The following is a 24,517-nucleotide window of genomic DNA, read 5'->3' on the forward strand; positions in this document are numbered from 1 at the left end:
TTCAATGGAAGAAGTATCATAAATGAAAGATCTGAATTCCTCCTTTACGTCGTCATCATGCAGATGGCGTACAATGTTCTGCTGAATGTGCCATATACGTAGTCTATGGTTTGAGTCTGGCCAGACCACCCTGATTGCTCTCTGCATTGCAATGTCCCCATCTGTGATCACAGATATCGGATGCTTCTGTGCCATGCAATCAGAAAAGGTCCGCAACATCCACTCGTATGCCTGGCTTGTTTCATGAGAAATTATACCACAGCCAAAAATGACAGTGCTCCGGTGGTGATTCAACCCGACAAACGGCACGAATGGCAGATTGTATTTGTTGGTTCTGTATGTGCTATCGAAAACAATGACGTCTCCGAAAGCCTCGTAATCAAGTCGCGATTGACTATCAGCCCGGAACAGTCCCTTCAGATGGCCATGCTCGTCTACCAAGTACTTGAAGAAAAAATCCACATCTCGCTCTCGCCTCGCCATCATGTGCATGATCACCGTATTAGCATCACCGGCACTGATTGTCTCCTGCTTATTAGCATGGCAGAAATTATAAAATGTCCCTCTTTATGCATCCAACCTTATCAAATCCACCGTATTGAAAGCACAAAATATCCATAATAAGGTATTTGCGGATCCCAGATTTTTCCATGTCCGCAATGTCCGCTTTCTGCTCATCGCTAATTCGTCTGTGCGAACGCAGCAGACAAGAAAGATCCCGTGGGGCTAGAGGATGGCTGTGCTCATCGATGAAATCCTTGACAAACCACCGACCGGTTTCCTCCTATCTCGCAATGACCAATTTAGCATTACACCCGACACGAGTTAAACTTCGTGGCCTCCTCTTTCTATCTTCCATCTTTCTTTTCATGTGCTTCTCTTCGCGAAACCCTTGACGACTACACACAATTTTCCTTAAAATTATGTATTTGTTGGATCCCATCCCACTCAACGTAGCTTTTCCTCACACTAAAACCTTTTTCAAGAGCATATTTGTTGTAGAATTCATAGCCTTCAGCCTCACTATCAAACATCTTGCTGACAACATTTAGATACTCGAACATACTCTCATCACTTGCATACGCCATGTCTTCCTGCATATGACATGTGAGGGAAACCAATCATCAACATCTTTCTGTTTATCAATGTTGCAGGTGTAAAATAGCTCATAGGCAAAGACAAGTGCATGGAAAAGACTTTGCTCGTTTGACATGTGAGGGAAACCAATCATCAACGCCCAACAAGTAGTATCTCATCTTCCTTTAAACTATATTTCATGCACTATGCAAACCTAAAGTGATGATGACTTTAATAAACTAAATTAAGTCAACTATGGAACCAGTATCTCATCTTCCTTTAGTATATCTCATCTCAAACGTCAAGTATGTCACTTTTTTTCTGCGGTACCAAAGGAAGTAAGCAATGCCCTCAACATCTTAGTTAAACTAACATGATGCGATTAGCTCAAGAGAAACTATACCACGATGAAGCTTTCCATTCGTTGTTCTAGTCCGTACAAATCTCGCATACTGCTAAATTACCCGGATCTTGTGGGGTTGAGGTTGTACTGCATGCACGGTGGAGGGGCGCAACGGCCAAGAGAACGAGCAGAACGCCAAGCCGAATTCATACCTTAAGGATGGTACGCGCGAAGAGATGGGATCGCCCGCCGCCGTCGCCGCCGATTCAGCCAGCGCAGATCCGGCCTTCTTCTTCTTCGGTGACGGCGTGGGGGCTGGGGTTGGTTGGGTGGAGGACGAGGACGATGAATTTATTCCTCTCACCAGGCAGGTCGAGGACGGAGAAGGTCAGGAGCGGCGAGCGGCGACGAATACATCGGAGGAGGATTCTGAACTGGATCGAGTAGACATGGATCTGGTCCTCAGGTGATCGGTTCAAGAAAAGATATTTCCCCCTGGACCATTATGCCCTTATCGCAATTAACATATTAAATTTAATCAATTAAAATTCCCCGCAAGATCGGACGGCTAATAAAAATCAGACGTGATCAGACATGTAAGTACTGCTAAGTACTCCAAGTACTAACCCAATCACCGTAAAACAGCTCTTTTGTGAAATACAAGAACATGTTTTTTCTAAAATGCGTGAACACGTTCAGAATTACATTTGTAATTTCCCGAACACTCTTCAAATTTCGTGAATACTTCTATCAAAATGGTAATGAACTTGTTTCAAGAAAGTATGAATATTTTTTTAAATACGAGAACAATAATAAAATTTCTTGAATATTTTAAAATGCATGAACACCCCGTTAAACATTCCTGATCCATTTTAAAAATTTCATGAACATTTGTCGCAAAAGTGCGAACACTTTAAAAACATCATTTCGTAATATAGAGGTATCTCCCTGTGATTCCATTTATCAGAAACCACAAAACCTTTTACAACATCTAAATAGGAAATAGAAGATATCACACACCAGATATCCTAGGGCACCTAACAGCTCAAGCTAGCTGGCCATGATCTATCGAAAGCCACCTGGGATTTCAGATCATCATCAGAAGGTACCTAGGAAGGAAGAAGCAATGTTTGAGACGCTGCTTTTGATAATACATGCGACCAACTACCAAACCACGGTGCAAACTATAAACGTCAGTCATTACCAACTGCTCTCTGCCCTGTCAGCGGTATAGGGTACCGTAAAAACTATCTTATGACATTGACTGGATAAATTCTAGCTCTCCATGACCACACAAGCACAATTTATGATAAAGGAAATCTAAATCACGCCATCCATGCATCGTTCCGATAACAATTAGTGAGGATAACAGTTTGGAAAAACAATTAGTGAGGATAAAACAAAGAGAAAGTTATCACACACATGAGCTATTCCATCTAAATCAAATCATAGTATGCATTCTGAAAATGACATTTAAATGCAAATCAATATGATAATACACATGACCGAAGACAGACTAAACGCATAACTTTTCCTTATGGCGTTGCAGATCATTGCACAATCGCAGTCGCCGGCCACCGGGCACAATGTGACATCGCCGGAATCGACCCGTATCGGTTTTCCGCTTCCTAAACTTCCCTAGGCACAACGTTGTCAAGAACGATTGATAAAAGTCTATTCAATTTCTAGTGCTAGCCGAGTGAGACCTCCTTGTGTTATGGTACTGGGCTGGATCAAGTACTACTCCCCCTGTTGGGAAACGTAGTAGAAAAATAAAATAATTCACGCCTACACACACCTAAGATCAAAGATCTTGCTCACATTACATTGGAGTAACTTTTATGGTTATAGAGCGGACGAGCACCACGCTTGCATGCAGCGCTATACCTCACCAAGAACGTGGTGCATGGCCACTGGTGTCAGGTCACGCCATCGATGTAGACGGTAGTTCCATGGAGCATGGTCGCTTTCCGCCCCGATGTCTCGACGTAGACAACATGGGTGCGGCCAACGCGGTCCTGGCCAAAGGCGCCAGTCCACGAAGTACGTCCTAATCACCTCACCATTGCCACGTCGCTATCCTCCTCCGCTGGTCACGCCCGTGGCCGCCACCGCCTCCGCCTATGCCGTGCAGCCGCTCGCCGCGTACCACCACATACGCCAGCCTCTACACGTCCTTTTTTTCCCTTTTGCGATAAAGCCAGCCTCTGCCTCGCCCACCACCTATTCATTTCCCATTTATATTAATATAAACAAATGTTTACGTAATTTTAAAATGTTTTTTGTGGGTAAATTTTAAAATGTTCGTGATGTTTCTAAAAGAGTGAAAAAAGAATAGATTTTGGGAAGATTGCTAGTTGGGAGATAAATCACTACAATACAATTTTCCAAGAATATATATTAGTTGCTTTGACAAAAACTCATCATTAGCGGATGCTCAGAAAAGGATTTGACCAAATACATTTCAAAAGGATCCTTCTCCGGAAATCACTGTAATTTGATTCAGTGTGTTGATATTACCCTCATTGATGAAAAATATACTATTAGGTGGACCTTGAAAAAAATGGTTTTTACGCTGTTAAATCATCTTATAGAAAACTGATTGAACTGGTATTAATTCCACAGATTTGTGTGGAAAACAAAAATTCCTCAGAGAGTTAAGATTTTTATCTGGTTGGCTCTTCTGTGGTTTAGATGAATTTATTGATCATCTTTTCATGAAATGTTCCTTGGCTAGAATGTTCTGGAACATTATAAAATGTTTCACTTTGCTTGATATAGCTGACATTACTGAGGCTTTGTTTATCACTTTACTGGAAAGTTTTAGAATTGATGATGAACATATGATATTCGCAGGAGTGTCTGTGGTCTTCCGGACTATTTGAAAAATTAGAATACTGAGCTTTGTGTCCACATTAATATGATTGCTAGGTGGCTAAATGATTGGGCTGTTTTGCAGAAAAAACATGAAGTGGGTGGAATGACTAACGTTTTGGTGTGCTACGACTACAATGAAGATCTGGGAAGTGGGCGGTAGGAATGCGACCAAACAGAAAATAAAGCATTTCGTGCATCTCAAGGCTGGCGTTTTGGTGTGCTACGACTACAATGAAGATCTGGGAAGTTTGTTGGTGCAAGAACCTAATGATGGAGAAGCTGATTTTGGTTATTTGTTATTCTAGCGGTACCCTATACCGCTGACAGGGCAGAGAGTATATTAAAATCGGACCGTTCATTTTCTGAGGGTAGGATGGACGTAGGTTTGTTGTCATGGGAACCTTAGCTATGCCGTAGGTCAGCACAGCAGATAATGGTGACCGGAAATAGATTTGTTGTCCCACGACTCCTCCACGATGTCCTTCTACCTCCGGCTCCGGTTGCTCGAGCCTGAACGGAGGCGCCCGCCGAGCGGTCGTCGTCGACCACGACCTCCGCCTCGAGCTCGTCTTCTTCGTCGCGCACCCGAGGACCACCGCTGGCATCTGCGTGCTCCCTCGCCTGTCTCCACTGCGTTCCCGGCCATCTCGTCGCGTCCATCGAGCCCGTGCCGATCTGCCGCTCATCCAGGCCTCCTTTCACGTAGTTTTCGTCCACCGTAGCGTCGTCTCACTCAAGCCGGCGCGCTGTATGCCATGGACGTGTCCCTGGAGCTCATCCCACACGCACACACCCAGGACGCAGCCATGTGCGCACCAGTTCCCGCTCCCTGCCCGAAGCAACAACCGCATCACACGCACCACAGCCCCGCAGTGACTGCTCCCGCCTCCCGCACGCGAGCAGCCCCGCAGCCTCGTGTCGCATCTCCGCTGTTAGCGGTCAGCGCAACCCTAGAGGGCAGGCCGTGGCAGCCAGCCGCCATGGTCTTACCTGCCCGGCACGGCCAGCCGCCTTCGCGGACGAGCTGTGTGCGCCGGGAGGCGTCGGCGTCGGTTCCAAGGTGCTCCACCTTGCCGGCCCATCCGTCCTTGGCTCCTTACCGCGGCGGTCCAGTCCCTGTAGGGCGAGACGGCGGGCCTGAAGTCGGCGACGCGGCCAATCATGGGTGAGACGGCGGTCGCTTCCGAAGGGCAGGTCGACCGAGACCGAGTAGATGAGCGCAAAGCTCAGACGCGGGGCACCTGCAGGTACGGGAGAGAGCAGCGGGGCGCCTGTGGATACGAAGACAAGGAAAGACTAGTCGCGGCCTCGCAGTGGAGCAGCGGTGTCGGCGTGGCGGGTCCTCTCCAGCGCTTAGCGGCAGGAGGAAAAGGAGGGTGGAGGGACGGGAGAGAGCTGCGGGGCGTTGATGGCGAGGAAGATGGCCTTGCAAGACAAACCTCCTGATTCGCCATAAAAGGCCAGGAGCACACCGGCGGCGGCTGGAACTCGCGTGGGCGCGGTCGGAACGGCGAGGCGGGCCGGCGGGGTGGGCTGAATTTTCTTACTTCCCAAAATACCCTCGGGACTTGTATACTGGAGGAAAGGAGCGAAGCGGTGCAAAGCTATACTGCTCGCGACTCGATTGCCAAATTGGAGCAGTATAGATCGATCGCTACCATTAGATTTTACAAATGGACGGTTAATATTTGTCCCCGGGTACCCTAATGTCATAATTGGTTAAGCCCACGACACGAATTTGGTAGTACCATTCTAAGTTTCTAGCAATCACCGAGTAGCTAGTATACAAAATAGCACAAATTAACAAATAAGAACTCTTCATCTAGGCGATTGTAAAGCAAAATGAGTAAATGGTTGAAGGAAAGCTAAGCTAATATGTATTTGATATATCTATTTCTTTTGACTTGTTGTCTCTTCGTCCATCCTATGGAGAGGGGTGTTTTGGCTCCCGGGAGCATTTGCTCCCGGATGAACAATGCCACAAAAAAAGTGTAAAATGTTTTCAAAAAATCTGATTTCTTTTGTGGATGTTCGTGTTAGTGTCGCAAGCATGCTTGATAATTTTCATGCGAAATGGAGTAGTAGTGTTTCATTGGTGAAAAAACAAATTTGGGGTAACATTTGATATTCAAATTGTTTTTTGGACAGGCCAAAATATTAACCTTTTTGCCTAAAACTTTGCAGATAGTGTTTGGATGTGACTATAAATACATAAAAAAATGTTGAGATTTGTTTTACATTTCAAAAATTATTTTTCGCGCGCAGGAGCACGTGCTCCCGAGAGCCAAATTGGGTTTTCGCATCCTGTGCCCAAATCCTGGCCCCACCTCTGTGCGCCACAACAACGACCTCCCTTGTAGTTGGGCATCATCCTACGCCTCGTGTGGGAGAGCCATGCTTCGAAGTCTAGCTCAAGCTCCTCCTGCTAGTCAGGCAGCATACGACAACGAATCCCTACTATATATCTCTGTGTTTTTTTAACCGGTTTGTCATCTCTCCCCTTCGACTCTCCTTGCAGCGTCGTGCGTATGTTTTATCTAATAACACGTTCTCGTCTCCGTTGTTTCGATTTACACATGCAACATTTCAAAATTAGAATCGCTCAACCGATGAGCGGAATGCAAACCAAACATAGCGGAGAAAAAAATGTGTGTGCTGCACCCAGCCAATAAAATGCGGCTTGGTGGCCCACTTGCCTAATAATCACGGACGAAGAGAATATGCTCATCCACTCCCGCTTCCACGACTGTCTGAAAGAAAATAACTCCCGCTTCCGCGAGGTAGAGCTCGGGCTCCTTTGTCGGCACATCGGCCTCCTTCTGGGCGACCGACGCTTCTCAATCCTCCCAGATTCCGACCATTCCAATGTCGGAGTCAAGCCTCGAGAAACTAAAGAGGCTAGATGTATTTGTCACATCGTCGCCCATGAAATTAAAGAATATCATTTTCTATTCATTTTGGCGGTATAAAAGTATATAGTGGACTCCTAAATTACTCTGATGTATTCCCTCCGCGGGGTTCGTACATGGCTACAACATATTCAGGCATTCATCATCGTCTTGTTCGAATATTTCAAAGTGTATTGTCCTAGAAAAAAGGTCAAAAGTGTGTGTTGCAAAAAGGAAACAGGATTTACTATGAAATGATAGACGGTGAAGTTGCTTTTTATTGCTCAAATTAAAGTAAATCTTTCACAAGCTTCAGCCCAACAAACAAAGGTGGGTCATCAAACCATGATTTGACTTGTTGGTCATGATCATGCCTAGATAGAGTATCTACGACGGATGTGGAGTATCTGCTTCCGAGATCAAATGCTCCATGATGAACAGTAAAATAAAAAATAGTAAAAAAATCTGAATTTTTGTGTGGTAAACTTTGACAAATATTTTGTATGCTTGCAAAATTTCAGCACGAAATGACATTCAAAAAATGCTAGTTTCAAAAACATTTTGGAGTGCTAATTTTCTAAAAAAAATGCCACGACCTCCATGAATGTCATTTCGTGCTAAAATTTGCTAAGCATACAAAACATCCGTCAAAGTTTACCACATAAACAATTCAGAATATTTTTTATCTTTTTTTACTATTTTTTGATTTAACTGTTCATCAGGGTGCATTTGAACTTGGGACCAAAATAGGACTTTCGATCTGCGAGCCCATTTGCATATCGAGGACAAGTAGAATAAGTTACTTCCACAAACTCATTCACGAGCACCATACAATCTGCAAAATTTGGTGCGTAGTTGGGAAAGACCCCCCATTCTGCATAGTTGGAATAACGACTTGGCTATCAAGAATTGACAACGATTCAATTACATTCCACTGGATAGCCAAATGCAGACCTTTGGTTAGCGCTAAGATCATCGCCGATTCAACGTCATGGGCATAGTAAAATCCATGGCAGTAATATACCGCGTTCTCCTATATGAAGCCTATCAACCTATCGCAGTATAGGAGTACTATACTTCTGAATGCGCGGTAAGACACGGGGAGAGCCACGTGGTTAGGAACCACAAAAGATCTTTCCAATAGTTAATTGATTGATGAACATAGACCTCACGTGCCGGAGCAAAGCAGTTGTTTTCTGCTCCGGTGGGGTCTTTGCATGCGGAAAGGACAAGACCAGGGGTTATACTTTCCGGCGGTCTTTATGTCGAACACGATGCAACAACGGCTGGTCTACTTAGGGCAAACTCCAACGCACCACCCTATTCTGTTCGCGTTTATCCCTTCGAATCAAAATGGACAGACGACATGGCCAACACATGATTGTATCCTCAAATTTTGTCTGTTTGGCGTCCGGTTCACCTTATTTCCGACATAAACATGTGTCTGGTTTGCATTTACACGGACGTTGAACAGACGGGCACACGCTTGCTCGGCGCCTGCCTTGAAGACGCGAGGCAGCCGTCCACCTACCTCCACCATCCAAAATCAATGCGCACACATGGTAGACCCCGGTTGTCAGTCACACGGGCGAAGGATCGTCATCCTTCTAAAATTGGAAGCCGTGGACTGGTCAGTCCACAGTTTCCACTTCCTGGCCGTCCTGCCTCTTCGAGCCCCGACACGAGCAAACCCTAGCCGCCCCTTCACCTCTCCGCCAGCGACAATGGTGGGCCATCGTTCGGCGCCGTTGCCCTCCCCCACTCCGCCTCCACCTCCATCGCCTGCATTCCATATCGCACCGGGTGGCACCCCACCTCGCCAGCGGCCGTACGTGAAGGTGTAGGTGTGCCAGAGGTACTAGGAGACGCGCACATCGTTGCCGTGGGGCGACGTGCACATCTCCAACAACTGGCACCTCTCCGCAGATCGGGTGCCTATCCAACCGGTCCCGGCGAGCGGTCGCGCCTGCCGGGAGGAGATCAACCGCCGCCGCGCACGCCTTCCCCCGGACCTCGTCGACGACTGGAGGTACGCCGTGGACTCGCCGCTGTGGGATACGTGGCTCCGCAACGAGCACGACATCCGGCGGCTGTCATTCTTTGCAGGCCGTGCACCGAGCCCACCCCTACGCCGTTGCCGTCGCCTTCCCCTTCCCCGTCCCCGCCACCACCGAGCCAATGAAGGCTGCCTAGGAGGACGACTTCATGAGGCAGGTGATGGAGGACTCCCTCTACATCCATGGCGAGTGCCAATGGCAGGGCCTCCAGGAGATGTTGGCCCTCTCAGCGGCCGATGACGTCGCCCTCCCCGAGCTCGACGCTGTCGTCAAGGAAGAGGCCATGGAGGAGGTGCGTCAGAGGAGGCGACGGAGGAGCCGACGGGATGGAACCCGTCATTGGTCGGGCAGTCCTGGACGTGGCCGGAGACCGTGCTGTGCACGCCTGTGGTGGACGTCGGCCGGTGGTCATCATCCCTGCCGCGCGAAGAGGTCGTGCAGGCGCCACTGCAGCCGGCACAGCAGGCGCCTCCAGCTTGGCAGGGGCCGCCATCCAACCTCTGGCAGCCAGCTCCATACGTCGACCTCACCGGCGACGACGACGACGAGTAGATGGCGGCCACGGAAGGCAACGGCGGCCATCGCGGCGACGACGGCCCTTATCTAGTTTTATTTAATGTTTTAAATGTTCTTGTTTATATCCATGTGTTGAACTTGGGTAATGTGGACGTTTTAATGTCAGTATTGATATTTTCGAGTTGTTTTCGTTGTTTATTTGGGGTTTGGGGGGGTTATATTCACGTCCAAAAAACGGGTCGTTTAGGGTGCGGCCGACCCGTTGGGCGCATCGATGGGCGCACGACCGACGACCGTGTTCGTTTTCCTACCTCAAACGGACGAAAAGCGGATGAAACGGACGTCCGTTTGGGGTCGTGCGTTGGAGTTGCCCTTAGAGCATCTACAACCGGACTTGGCAAATCCAGCCTCTCAAACGCTCGCGGACACGACTGAGCGCGTCCGTGACACTAACCGGGCACACCTCATATTTCCTACTCCACATACAACTCTCTCATATTCATCCTCTAAATCCATACAAAATCATGCAGAATATATAGCTGCATACTACATTCTATACTACTCAAATTTCGTCGTTGTCGGAGATGGCCTGAGTCGCCTGCGCCGGAGCCAGAGCCGCTTGCGCCGGAGCCTGGGCCGCCTCCATCAGTTGCCGACAGCGACGCCTAGGCTTCGCAGCCGACTCCGAGCAGATGGAGTTCAGGATGGCATGCTGCTGCTGCCACACATCCACGTCCTCCTCCATCGTCGACGCCTCCTCCTTCCCCACATCCAGAGACGGCGCCTCCTTCATCGGCTCCTGCTCCTCCTCCTCTTTCTTGTCCGCCGGCTCCTGCTCATCCTCCTCTTCCTCCTCCGTCGGCCCCTGCTCCTCCTCCGATTCCTCCTCCGCCGGCACCTCCTTCTCCGGTTCCAGAGGTAGCCCCGCTTCCCTACGGATCCGGACCTGCTCAAGGAGGAACAGACGGTGCTGGATCGTGTAGTAGCGGCGGCGTGGGGGCATGGCTAACGGGCTCGAGTGGCGGCGGAAGAAGGGAAGAGGCGGATGTGCCGGGGCCGGGGGCACCAGCCGGCTTAAATAGTCGGCTACGGCCTCGGGAGGGGGGAGGGGGGAGCCGAAGCGACACCACGCGACGTTCACACCGCGGCGACGGTCGAGGCGCTCGTCCGACCGTCAAGTTTCCCGGCGAGTTCGTGTGGGGCCACGCCGTCAGGCCGATGTGGCGGGCGTGTCCGGGCATCCCATATCCGCCTCATATTTGGGCTGGATATAAGGGTGCCGGTCAGTCCGGATATTTGAGGGTCATTTGAGGGGCATGAACGTCCCTCAAATCGTCGGTGGGCGTCCCTTTGGGTGTAAACGGACAGAGGCAATGACCTAATGCGCGATCCTATGCCATTTTTTATCTGTTTGGTGTCCGTTCAACTCCATCTCCAGACCAAACTTGAGATGGATTTGGGTGGAAGCGGACAGCAAGCCGACGGTCGTCTGCGTCCTCGCGTCGTGCCAGCCACCTACCCCATCTTTTCTCTCCTCCCCCTCTCTCTCGTCTGCAGGACGACGGAGCCGCGTCGCCTTCCCTCCTCTCGCCAGAGCTGCACCGCCATGGCTGCCCTCGCGCTACCGTCCACCGCGTCGCCCCGCCGGAGCACACTCGCCGCCATAGCATGCTCCAGCTCGACGAGAACGTCGCGTCGCCATGGCACTACACTACGTCGGCCTGCTGCTCACCCTCGCCATGGCACTGCCCCGCATCGGCTGCTACTGCCGCGGCCTAGGGCAACTACGGCGACAAGCGCGCGGCGACGGCTGTGGCGGTAGGATGAGCACGGCAGTGGGTGCGGCGGGCTGCTGCTGGCGAGCGGGGCCATGGGCGGGCGTGACTTGACGCGAGAGCACGATACGGTCGACGGCGGCGCGGGCGCCCGGGCGAGGCGGGGCAGCAGCGAGCTGCTGCGGCGGGAGGCAGGGCGTGAGCGCACGGCCACAGCTGCAGGCGAGGGCGAGGGCGAGCACGCGGGTGCGCGGTCTCAGCTGCCCGCGCCGGGTGTGCTGTGTGTGCTTGCGTGCGCGGGCGTGCTGCATGTGCTAGCTAGCTGCGGCAGGGGGCGCCAGCTAGCGAGCCAGCCGTCGTCTTGTGCGAGTGCGTGGTCTACGGCGCGGGCGTGCGAGAGCGAGCGCGCGGGCTAGCAGGCGAGGCACTGGGCGAGCAGCTGCAGCCTCTATGCCGGCGAGCGTGGCGCGACCGGGCGGGCGGTTCGGCAGACGTGGGGAGCTCGGCGGCTGCTGCTGCACTCGGCGAGCACTGATGCGGCGCATGCAAGGTACCCCTCCGTCCGGGTTTATTAGGCCTAAAGACAACTTCTCTTAGACCAAGACACATAGTAATTTGCTCACATTAATCTTCTATTCCACTCCCAATGCACTCTCTCACATGCATGCAGCCAATGAAAACGCACGCATGAAGTGTATTAATTTTTCAGCCATGACACCCAACAACAATGACTTTCAATGCAACCAATGAAATGGTTGCTTGCATGCATCTTTCTAAAGCGAGGCCTTACAAAAAGGGACATGCTTGTGATGCTGAGAGCCTAATAACCCGGACGGAGGGAGTACTTATAATAATATAAAGCCAAAAAAGATATTATATAAGTACATACTCCTACTCCTAGGTAGTAGTACAGTAGTACAAGCGGCCCATGCACTGGTAATAAACCTAGCTAATCAATGTGTGCTACTCTACCTAATCACGGAGTAAAAAAAGACTGCTAATGAATCAATGGTCACCCGTGCGTTGGGTTATGGTATTAATTGCATTGGTTACTCTGTGTTAATCAAAGTATACTTATATTAATCCCACGTGAGGGACGCGTGGTTAGATAAATCAAAGATCTCAGCTCACGTGATAGAGCACGACTTGTTTCCTGCTGGTCGCCTCCAGGCTCCAGGGATCACCCAAGGGACCACCAAGCTCGCTTTTTGAAGATAGCCACAGGCCCACAGCCCACAGCGAGCGAACGCACGTGTGCGGTGCGATTGAGCGCTTTGACGATGCAAGGGCAGCTGATTTGCCTTCTGTTGCAAACTCCGCCTAGATTTTTCAAACTTTGTGTACAACCTTTATTAATTTGTGCCAGATTTTTCTACCTAGACCAGATATGTAGTCCAAACATTCTGTGAAAAGTGTGCGAGTGCAATACGACCTACAAAAATCCACTAGGTAATCATTTGAAATTATAAATTTGAGTACAAATCGTTAGATGTCTTTTTTGTGTGCGAATGAATGCTTGTTGTGGCACGAGCTTGTGAATCTTGCAGGATAATTACAATGCGACAAAAAATTAAACAAAGACAAGGAAAAACAACCGAACCCTTCTTGTCCCACACTGCACTCCTCCATTCTTCAACCCCGCAATTTTGGAGCTAGCGTTAGGTGTCTATGGATTAATGGAGTGCCCGTTTGATGTCTTGACTTGGAGAAGCCCAATGCTCGCGGCAAAGACGGGATAGCTACCCCTGATTCATTCCTACTTTCCGACTTCAACGCTTCGGGGCCATAGATGCTGGTACGCACGGCACGGTGACACGCCTTCAAGTCGGTTTGTTTGATCGTTAGCGCACTGATCATATGCCTTCATTTCCGAGTCGAACAAGTAAACGAAGGAAAATATGTGTCTGGTGCAAACGATTTCCGGTGTGAACTTCATTCATTCATTTTGGCGGTTAAACAGCCTGCTCTGTGCCGGCGGCGGCTGCAACGAATAGCAGCAGCCGGTTGAATGCGTGTGCGATGTCCGCCAGCGAGCATGTGCAATCAAAAGATCTACGGGGCTCACGTGCTGGCGCTACAATATCTTTTTCTGCAGTTCTTGGTACGGACATGGGAACAACAACCGAGGCATCTTTTTCGGAGGAAAGGATCAGTCCAGCACTCGGTTTGTGCGAAAATGCAAGTCGGTCCGCCAAAAAAATAATATTGTGGAACGAGAAGACACTCCAGGAGCTTGGTCTACTATGTGGTGCCACAAAAGATCTGGGGGTCTCACGTGCTGGCGCTACAGTAGCTTTTTTCTGCGGCGCGGTCTTTTCGAAGGAAAGGGTCACTCCAACACTCCGTTTGTGCTAAGCAAGTCGGTTAACCATTTTCAGCACTCTAAGACGGTAAAGCAAGAGGATAAGAGTAAACCGAAGCAAGATCCACTAAAAATGTTCGGACCCTCATGCATGATGGCACAAAAGATCTACGGGTCTCACGTGCTAGAGCTACAGTTGTTTTCGGTCATGGTGCGGATAGGGAACAGGACCAGACTTTTGGAGAAAATTATCTGTCCAACAATCAGTTTGTGCTACGGAAGTACTACTGCTAGTGTCCTTGCTCCAGGATTGCGTTCAGAAATAGGAAAAAGAAACTACTCACTTATTCATTCCAACGGGGCAAAGAGAGCAACAAATGGAATTTATTCTTCATCTATTCAGGCATTTCGATCAAAAAAAGCGCACAAAGATAAATCGTTGGAAAAAACATACTGTATGTTTTCGAGAGTACAGGAAAAACATATGGCGATGCATGAAATCCCCAGTAATCTCGAGCAAATCTGACTCGCTTTTGCAATGCAAAACGCTAAACCTACTACTACATCGGGCCAAACGAACGCACCCTCGGATCTACGACTAGAAGCAGAGGGAATACTGCTTACAAGGAAAAAATCGCTGGTAACCTCGAGCTCTTGTTGCAGATCTACAAAACGAGACAGCTTCTGCCACTACTGTTGCATCCGGGCAAACGAACACACATGTCTACTCAAGCGGGCGAGCTGGCGGATGGATGAAACAAAAGTGAAGCATGAAATTCACCGTAACCAAGCCACGATTCATGATATATAGTTACCAGCAGAGATGCTACAGCATGCACCACTAATGTGGTTCCGACTACACGAAAACATGACGGGATCTGTGTAGATCAACAAAACTCCACGGTACGGAAGCATCAAATCACATCTCAACCTCGGCCCACTAAATCACGAATCATCGCGAACTCTACAGTACTACTGATGACCAGCGACAAACAAAAGCAACTAGTTAGTTACCGCCCGGGCCTCCATATGCATCGGAGTACTACCTCGCCGACGCCGGCCATGCTGTCGGCGAGGCCGTTCGCTTGGTCGCCGCCCTGGCTAGGTGGCCAGGGCAGCCTCCGCCGCCGCCGCCGCGCCCTGGCCCGCGCCGTCCGCTCCACCCGCCGCCGCAGGCTCCTCCTCGTCGTCGTCGCCGTCCTCGTCCGCCAGGGCGAGCGGCCCGAAGCGGTTGATCGGGGGTGAAATCCTCGTCGCGCGGCGGGGCACGGGGACGTCGTCGCGCACGCCAGAGGGGTACAGGACGGAGACGACGAGGCGCGGCTGGGGCATCCGCGCGAGCGCGGCGCGAAGATCGGTCGCTCCGGGCCCGTTCGCCATGGGCAGGGCAGGGGAGTGGGAGGTGGAGGTGGAGGTGGGCGTGGGCTTCGCTCTGAGCTCTCGCTTTTGGCAGGGAGGGGAGGTGGGGTTTCCTCTGGGAAATGGGATGGGATGGAAGATGGTGCGCTGTGAGGTGGGTTCTGGAAGCATCCATTGCTCTGACGGCGTTAGCCAGCAAACGTTACCTTGTTCTGCAAGTCCGCATGGAAAGATTAATTAATTGAAGTCTCTTCAATTAGTTTTGCTTTGCAAATACAGGACCAGAGTCTTCAGTTAATTACTCCTACTATATTGTACTACCACATTCGTTCCGGTTTATTAGTCTCCATGTATTTTGGGTCAAACTTTGACATTTGATTTAACTACCAAAAAATAAATTATATACCATAAAAACAGTATCATTGGAAACCTCTTTCGAATATGAATCCAACAATATAAATTTTGTGGCATACAACATAAGTTTTGTTGGTCAAATCTACGGTCAAAATTGGGCACAAAATACAAAGTGGGCCAATAAATCCGGATGAAGGTACACTAGTAGAAAAAGGGCCATTTGTCCCCGTTCATAAGGCCCATCTGTCCCGGTTGGGGAACCGGGACTAAAGGGTCGTTACTAATGCCTAGGACTTTAGTCCCGGTTCTTATACTAACCGGGACAGATGGGCCTCCACGTGGCTGGTGTTGCGAGCCCAGGCAGGAGGCCCTTTAGTCCCGCTTGGTGGCACCAACTAGGACCAATAGGCATCCACGCGTCAGCTGTTCAGGGGCTAGGGTTTTTGTTTTTTTTTTTCTGAAAGGGGGGTGGATTTGGGGTTTTGTATGGTTAATTAAGGTGTTTCATATATTGTGTTAGGTAGCTAATTAATTAATAGAGAGAAGTGTTCTCTCTTATCTCCGTGCTTGCTCGACACTACGTATTATACGTATAGAGAGACCCTCGACACACTAGCTAGTAAGAAAATGAAGGAATCCATTAAGTACAGAAGTTCGTCATGCATACCGAGAGAAGTGATCGACCTCTCCTTCTCCGAGAGATTGGTCGAACAACAAGTTTTCGTATTATCTATCCGACGCTACTGGCTACATACATATACAATATGTAAGATCTCTTACAATCCCCTAGCATTTGAACTCAACTTCCACATGGTATTCTACGGCTTTATTGATGACGTGGTCAAGAAAGAATCCCGCCAATTCCTCTTGAATTGCTTTCATGCGATCTTGTGGTAGGAGTTCATTCCGCATCTGCCACGTCTAATTTGAAGAAGGGGGTTAATACATATATATGAATGAAACTCAACAGAAATGATGGTGTAATAAAATGAAATTGTGAATATTATTGCTTACGCACTTCATATTGTCTTTTAGAGTAGTCCCGCTTATCTTTGCAAGTCGCGTTGTAGATGAACTCGCACACGTAGTATCCACAGTAATCATTCCCTTGTTCCTGCCACAAGCACTTTACGAGAAATAGAGGTCAATCAAACTGATAATGAAGCATTATAAATGGCGTTGATGAAAGTAGTTAGAACCAACGGGAGATGCGCGCAACTAGCTAGCTAGTAGTACTTACTTTCGGGTATGTATATCGCAGCTCCTTCGGCAGTCCCGAAGCTTCTGCGGTGAACTGTTTCCAAACCCTGCAAGACAAAGAAAATATTTATTACTTGAGATATCAGGAAATGAACAAAAAGTTGCCGATATGGTGCGATAATGATCGATTGAACTTACTTGTTGAGAATTTTAGTCATGTCCGCATAGGTCTCGCGATCTTTTCGTCTCGAGTCTAAGAAGGTTACTAGTCCCCGCTCAAGCTTAATCTCTAGGAGAATATAGTGGAAGTTGCGCACGCATGCATAACTCATCAATTACATTACTATAACCTCGCTCAAGTAATAAGGGAAACCGAATATGCACACGACAGTAACACTCACTTGAAATTGTAAGGAAAGAGTATTAAATCTTTGTTTTGATTTATTAACAATGATTTGAGCAAGTTGGCCTCGGCATCTTCGGCGTTCTTTTTAACCTGAAATTCATCTATGAGATTTGTGTTAATGAACCCAATATCATACATTTCTGCTTTTCTGCACTCGACGATCTTCAATCTGCATAATATAGTGAGGATAATTATAAATACATGCAATGAAAGAGCTGAGCTATATATAGAGACTTAATGACAGAAGTAGTACTTACAGACAGTAGCAAGTGACCTTTAATTTATCGAGGGCCTTTTGATTGAAGAACTGGAAGAACTCCTTAAATGGAACATGCAACAGATCAATTCCAACGAGGTCGTGCTCCTCTTTAACTCTCAGATACAAAGTATTCGTCCCCCCAGACTCTCTGCAGGTTTTCATGTACCAATTATGGAATCTTCGCATCATCGTTGTTAGAGATTTTTTCATCTTTGACAAGAGGCTTCCCGTACTCGTATCTGTGTTCGTCCACCTCCAAAAAATCATAATGTACATCGTCGGGCAGGTAATCTCCAAGATTGCTATAACCGGGCACCATCCCCGGAGCATTAGCGACGATGTCGCTAGACACATTGAGCGGGGGGCCCGTCACCCCAGCGAACACGATCAGAAACCATCACTGAGAGCTGCTCACGATTCGTTCAATGGGGGTCCCCTAGCGGCAGGACGTCGGATATTAGAGCATCTCCAGCCGCGCCCCCAGAAAGGCCTCCCCAGGCGATTTTTTCGCCCCGGCGCAAAAAAATCGGCCCAGTCGCGCCCCCAGGAGCCCGATTTTCGCCGGCCTGGGCCGAAATTAGCGCCGGCAGACCCAGGCCGAACCCGGCGCGCTAGGGGCGCTCGGGGGCGCCGGGGCGAGCGGTTTTGGCGCGAAAGAGTCGCGGGCCCGCCGCGTCAGCAACACCGCGCGTCGTCTTCCCCCAACGCCTCGGTTTCCCGCAGGGAATCAATGGCAAGGCTGCCGCCGGTCAGCCTTACCATTGATTCCTCACGGGCGACACGTCACGGGGCGGCGCGCCGATGCCTCCCCTGCCTCGCACGCGTACACACGGGCACGGCGCCGCTATATAAGCCGGTGGCCTCCCTCGCCTTTGGCCACACCAGCCCTAGCCCTAGCCGCCGCGCTCTACCTCTTCCGAGAGCCGCCGCCGAGCCCTCCCTCTCTCGAGCGCCGCCGTCGAGCCCTCCCTCTCCCTCCCTCCCTCTCCTGATGGTCGAGCGATTCCCCGGAGATGAGGCGGCGGCCAACGGCTTCGGCCGCCGCTCGCTCCGCGAACAGGAGTCTCGGCTCCTGTTCCAGGCGAACATCCTGGCGCCGCCGGACATGCGCGCCGGGCCGACGGGGTGGGGACTCAGCAACGGGGGAGTGCCCATTCCCCCGTTGCCCGACGCCGTGGCGAAACCGTCCTACTTCGCCGACGAAGTCGAGGTCATGCGCGCCTCCCTCACCGACGCCCAGCTCGCCCTCCCCGAGTACGCCGCCGACAACCAAGCGACGTGGACGGCATACTTCCAGCGCCGGCAGCAGCAGAGGATGGCGTCCACCAACGGCGCGCCGGTGGTGGCCGGCCTGAAGAACAGCGAGGGACGCCACCTGTGGTAGGGTGTCCCCGGCCGCACCCTCGAGGGCGTTCTGACGTACCTCGAGGGCGGCAACGACCCGCCGTTGGTATACCCCCCGGCGAGGGCGACCGCCACGGCCACGGCTCACCGCCGACGCGACGGGCAATGGTTGCCCAGGAGGTTCGGCGCCTCCTCTTCTTCCTCCTCCTCGCGCTATTCCTCGCACTCCTCCGGCACTCCGGCGCTGCTCGGCGTCAAGGCCGAGCCCGCGGCGGAGACGCCGCTCGGCCGGCGCACTCGCAGCGCCGGCATCGTCATCAACGAGGGCGGCCGGCGCGCCTCCTCATCGGCTCCTCCGCGCTTCGTCAAGCCCAAGACGAAGCCGGGGCTCGCGCCGGTGAAGACAGAGCCGGGCCTCCCCGCGGTGAAAACGGAGCACGGCGGCGACGTCGAGCTCGACGACGACGCGGCCCTGGAATGGGCGCGCGGACTCCCTAAAGATGGCGAGGGAGCGCCAGTGCGCCACCCTGCTGCGATTTGCGCAGCGCCGCCGGGGCCGCGACGAAGGAGGAGTCGTCGTCATCGAGGACAGCGACGACGACGACGACGACGCGCCGCCGCCACCAGTCCGCGTAGGCGACGCCGGTCAGGGGTCCACCAGGGACGGCCGCGTCAAGGAGGAGAAGCCCGACGACGACGACGGCGGCGACGACGGCGACTACTCCGCGTTCAGCCAGTTTCTTTTTTAATTAGATATATTATGTAATAAAAATCCATGACTATTATGTAATATATGCCGAACTTTGAACTTTGCTATATATTTTTATTTTTTTTGAACGCGCCTGGGGACGGCCCTGGGGCTGGCGGCTGGGGACCAACTCGCCCCCAGGCCGATTTTTTGCACCGGCTCACCCTCAGGGGGCGATTTTAGGCGCCCCCTGGGGGGCCAACGGCTGGAGATGCTCTTAGGGTCTCTTTTCAAGGGTACCTGGGCTGGACGCGGCTCGTGTGCCGTGAAGAAGGCACGGCAGAACTGCCGTGGAGCATAATCTCAGCCGTTCTTATGTCATCAAGCGCATACAACGAACAGCAAAACAGCCCCATCCACGTACGCACGCAGGGCGCGCGCCAAATCTCTCCTTCCTTTCTTTCGCTGGCGCCAAAAAGCAGCCGCCGGATTGTATTCTGGCGCCAAAAGTCAGGTTCTCGGCTGGGCGCGGAGAGACGAAGACGAACATCCACTGGCGCGCCGCTGTGGCCGCCGGCGATCATCGCTGAAGACGGCGGGTCGTCGCTACAAACGGCGATCAACTCGGAAGACGGCGGGCTGCCGTGGCCGACGGCATCCGAACGCCGCTGCCTCCCTCCATTAACCCTCGCGCTCTTCTTGAAGGTAAAACACAATCCACAATCTTGTTTGCCGTCGGCCACAGTCCACCTTCACCCTCATCTTCTTATCTTTTCTACATCACTCTGAAGTCTGTTTAATCGCTGCTGATTTTGTGCAATCCACCCAAGTGAGCTTCTGTAGCATGGAGAACCAACAAATCAACGAGGAAAACCATACCTCTGCTTCAATTGGGTAAGTGAGAAGCATTACAACAACAGCAACATAATCCTCTTTATGTTTTAGACGAAACAATTGTGTCCAATCTCCTAACCATTGTCTGGTGTTGGCTATTTTACAGAAATGATGTACCAAGCTGGATACCACAAATTGGCATGAAGTTTAGCAGTTTGGATGAGGCTTGGATTTTTTGGGAGCATTATGGTGGCAGAGTTGGGTTTGGTGTTAGGAAAAGGTACTCAAATGCGAGCAAATTTGATGGAACAATTACTTCATGCAGATTTGTGTGTCGTAAAGAGGGTCGTCGAGGAAAAGACAAAAGAGATAAGCATATTAAGCAACCTCGAGCAGAAATTAGGACTGGTTGCCAAGCTCGTATGGGTCTCACAATAGATCGGGAAAATGGTAATTACGAAGTTTTTGATCTTGTTCTTGAACACAATCACATGTTGCTGTTGCAAGAAACATGCCACCTCATGCCCTCACAGCGGAAGATAACTGAAATTCAAGCGTTTGAGATTGAAATTGCCGATGATTCGGGTATTGGACCAAAAGCTGCACATGAATCAGCTTGCCGGCGAGTTGGCGGATCATCCATCCTTGGCTACATTCAACGGGATCACAAAAATTACTTGCGTACTAAGCGCCAAAGGGAACTAAAATATGGTGAAGCAGGAAGTATCTTGAAATATTTCCAGGATAAAATCCGAGAAAATCCATCATTTCAATATGACATACAACATGATTGTGAAGAACAGATCACAAATATATTCTGGGCTGATGCAAGAATGATAATTGACTATGCTCATTTCGGTGACGTTGTAACTTTTGACACCACATTTGGAACAAACAAGGAGCATCGGCCGTTTGGCGTATTTGTTGGGTTCAATCATTTCAGAGAAACTGTTATTTTTGGTGCTTGTCTTCTGTATGATGAAACATTTGAATCTTTTAGATGGCTTTTTGAAACTTTTCTGTCAATACACAATCAGAAGCAGCCCAAGAACATATATACCGATCAAGACACTGCAATGGGAAATGCAGTGGAGAGTGTGTTTTCAGCAGCACGACATGGGCTATGCACTTTTCACATAATGCAAAATGCCGTTAAACATTTATCTTGTCGCAAGGACAAGGACAAGGACAAAGAAAATGAAGAGGACAAGGAAAAGGAAGAATCAAATATTCTTGCAGACTTTAGTGCTTGCATGTTCGAGTATGAAGAGCTGGAAAATTTTGAGGAAGCTTTTCACACCATGAGAACTAAAGTAGAGAAACAAACTTGGTTTGATAGCATTTATAAGGTAAAAGAGAAGTGGGCTGCATGTTATATGAAGGATGCGTTCACCTTGGGGATGCGAAGTACACAACTAAGTGAAAGTTTGAACAATGACCTCAAGCACCATTTGAAATCAGATCTTGATGTGATCCGTTTTTTCAAGCATTTCGAAAGGGTTGTGCAAGGGAAACGAGACATTGCGTTGAGTTCGGAGTATGAGTCAAGGGAGCTAGTACCTAGGGTCAAAATGAGAACACCCATGCTGGTCCAAGCAAGCTAAGTTTACACTCCGGTCATATTCGAATGTTTCCAAAAAGAATATGAGAGATCCATTGCAGCCTGCACTAAACAGTTAAATGTGGAGTATGAATTTGCAGTAACTATTAGTACTCCTTTTGAAGCGCCAACCTTTGAAGAGGAATGCAAAGTCATTGCTAATCCATTGGAGCAAAGAGCTTTTTGTAGTTGTGGACAATTTGAGAGAATAGGGATATTATGTGCGCATGCTCTCCGAATTCTTGATTTGATGAACATTAAGTTACTACCAGCGCATTATATTTTGAAGCGATGGACTCGAGAAGCACGGTCTGGAACTGTTCAAGATAGAAGTGGACGAAATGTTGTTGAGAATCCAATGTTGGCTGCTGTTCTTCGCTACAAATATCTCTTGCACAAGTTCGTAAATTTGACCACTCCAGCGTCTAGATCTGAAGAATGTTGTGTTTTACTAGATGATGCGCTCGATAGTGTTGGTAAGGTTATTGCTGCCAAGCTGCAACTTGGAAATGAAAGTAACCCTGATAAGGGATGTGATACACAAGTAATAGCAGAAAAATCTAATGAACATTTAGCCGCTGCACGCCTAAAGAAAAAATCTCCTCGGAAGAAAACAAAAAAGAGAAAACTAAGTTGGCTTGACAAATTCCACAAGGGGAAGAAGAAGAAAGAACAAGCTGAAGTTGTGAAAGCACAAGAGTTACCTAAGGTATGTTCTTTATTATATGCAACAAGAGACTTACTTGAATGTTGAAGTTTTCTGGAACAAGAGACTTACTTAAATGTTGGGTTCCCAGCAACAAGAAAGTGGGAGCACAAATACACAAAATCAGAATAATAATTCCCGAGGTTCTGGGTTCCGAAGCTTCACCGATCTATTGACGGTATGTTCCATGTGCAAGTGTCTTGAGATATCAAGTTTTGCTAAAGTCAATAATGCATTGGTGTTAAGATATCAAATGTTCTTTAAAATGCAGGCTTCTAGTATTGAAGACATTGGTGCCGAATATATCTTTTGATCATGCAAAGATTTTAAGACCAAGTTTTAAGAAGTGTTTGGTGTGGCTCCAGGATTTGTGTGTTTAGAAATTTAGAAATCCTCTAAAACAAGCATTTGCAATTTGGCCTTTTGGGACATGGCGTAGTAATCCGTCTGTGACTCTGTGATGCTCCAGTGCTAAATTTGCATCAACACTTTGACGTTTCTTAATTGAAAATTGTATCTCTGACTGTGTGTTGATTAAGGAATGAGATGAGCGTTTAGTAGCAGCCAAGGTGGCTTTGTTTTGTACTTCCTGGTTCTCTTTGTGTGTGTTTCAGGCTTGCTCATAGTCTGAATTTTAGGCCGGCGTTCTGCTTGAGGTCGTCAGTTTTGCTCCCTTGCCGTCGAGAGCGACGAGACGGTGACAAGTCCGACGGCGGCGGCAGTGCGTCGTCGGACAGCCACGGCGTTGCCGGACGGCCGCGGTGTCGCCGGACGTTCGACTATGCTCTGTTTTTCCTTTCTGCGTCAGCTCTGTTGCTCGGAAATACTCACAGAGTAGAAAGAAAGGAGAGATTTGGCGCGCGCCCTGCATGCGTATGGACGGGGCTGTTTTGCTGTTCGTTGGATGCGCTTGATGAGATAATAACGGCTGAGATTGTGCTCCATGGCAGTTCTGCCGTGCCTTCTTAACGACAGACGAGCCGCCTCCACGTGGGCTTTGGTGCCTAGCTCCATGCATGCATCAATGTTATGAGCACTCCAGCAGATAAAAAAGGCTTACTTAGGCCAACTCTAGTTGATCCCCTACAACCGGTCAGAGGAGTAAAAATTGTTTTTACTCCTCCAATCGGGACCTAGCCGAACTCCTAAAACCCATAAAGGAGGATGACTTTTCCTTCACCGCGTATCCAACACCTATATTGAGGGTCTGTTCAGCAATAGCCTAGCTTCCCAAACTCCTCAACTTCTACTCCTCGCTTCGGTTTTCCATCTTCTCACAACGATGGAAAAACGTTCGGCTGCGTAGCTCCCGCTTCTCATCGCTGGCATGGGTTGACAACCCATTTAGATGGCCTGAAGCCCGTTTGAGAGCGAAGGGAGCAAAGCCCGGCTCGGTAGGCATACAACGACCTCTTCAAATTAAAAAATGTACAACAACAGTGATGAAGAGGCTACGGAGAGGAGATATGAGTTGTTCGGGGGAGAGACCAAGAGAACTGGTACGCATAGCTCACTTGATGGTGGCAGCACCTCGTAATAATGCTCAACTACAGCTCCTTCGTTTTCGCAGAGCCAAGAAAAGGCAGCTTCCCGAACTCCTTCAAAATTGCACTAAGAGAACAACCAAATTCTCCATTTGACCTCCACGAAGTTTGCTCGTTTGGCTCAGCTTCACTGAAGAGTTGATGGAAGTTGATAGTTGGAGCGTTGCCGAACAGGCCCTTACTGCGGTGGAGTAAAAATCCCCACCCTTCTCTGCAACGCTCTGCCTCTCCTCCTCCCCCATCCCCATCCCCACCGTAGGTGAGCCCCCCCTCCCCCCTCGACGTTCCCCGCCGCCCCATCCTCCCACTGGCCGGATCCCGTGGTTGCCGATCCCCGCCACCCATCTGCAGAACGCTGCGCGGATTCACGCCGCCCAAGAGCCGCACA

General features: G+C 49.7%; 1 pseudogene; it reads left to right on the top strand.

Annotated features, from left to right (window-relative positions):
• The first annotated feature begins 20,458 nt into the window (after positions 1-20,458).
• Positions 20,459-22,898, top strand: LOC141041244 (protein FAR1-RELATED SEQUENCE 5-like; annotated as a pseudogene).
• The last annotated feature ends 1,619 nt before the right edge of the window (positions 22,899-24,517 follow it).

This window comes from Aegilops tauschii, chromosome 2, assembly GCF_002575655.3.
Source record: "Aegilops tauschii subsp. strangulata cultivar AL8/78 chromosome 2, Aet v6.0, whole genome shotgun sequence".
In the NCBI taxonomy this organism is placed as follows: domain Eukaryota; kingdom Viridiplantae; phylum Streptophyta; class Magnoliopsida; order Poales; family Poaceae; genus Aegilops; species Aegilops tauschii.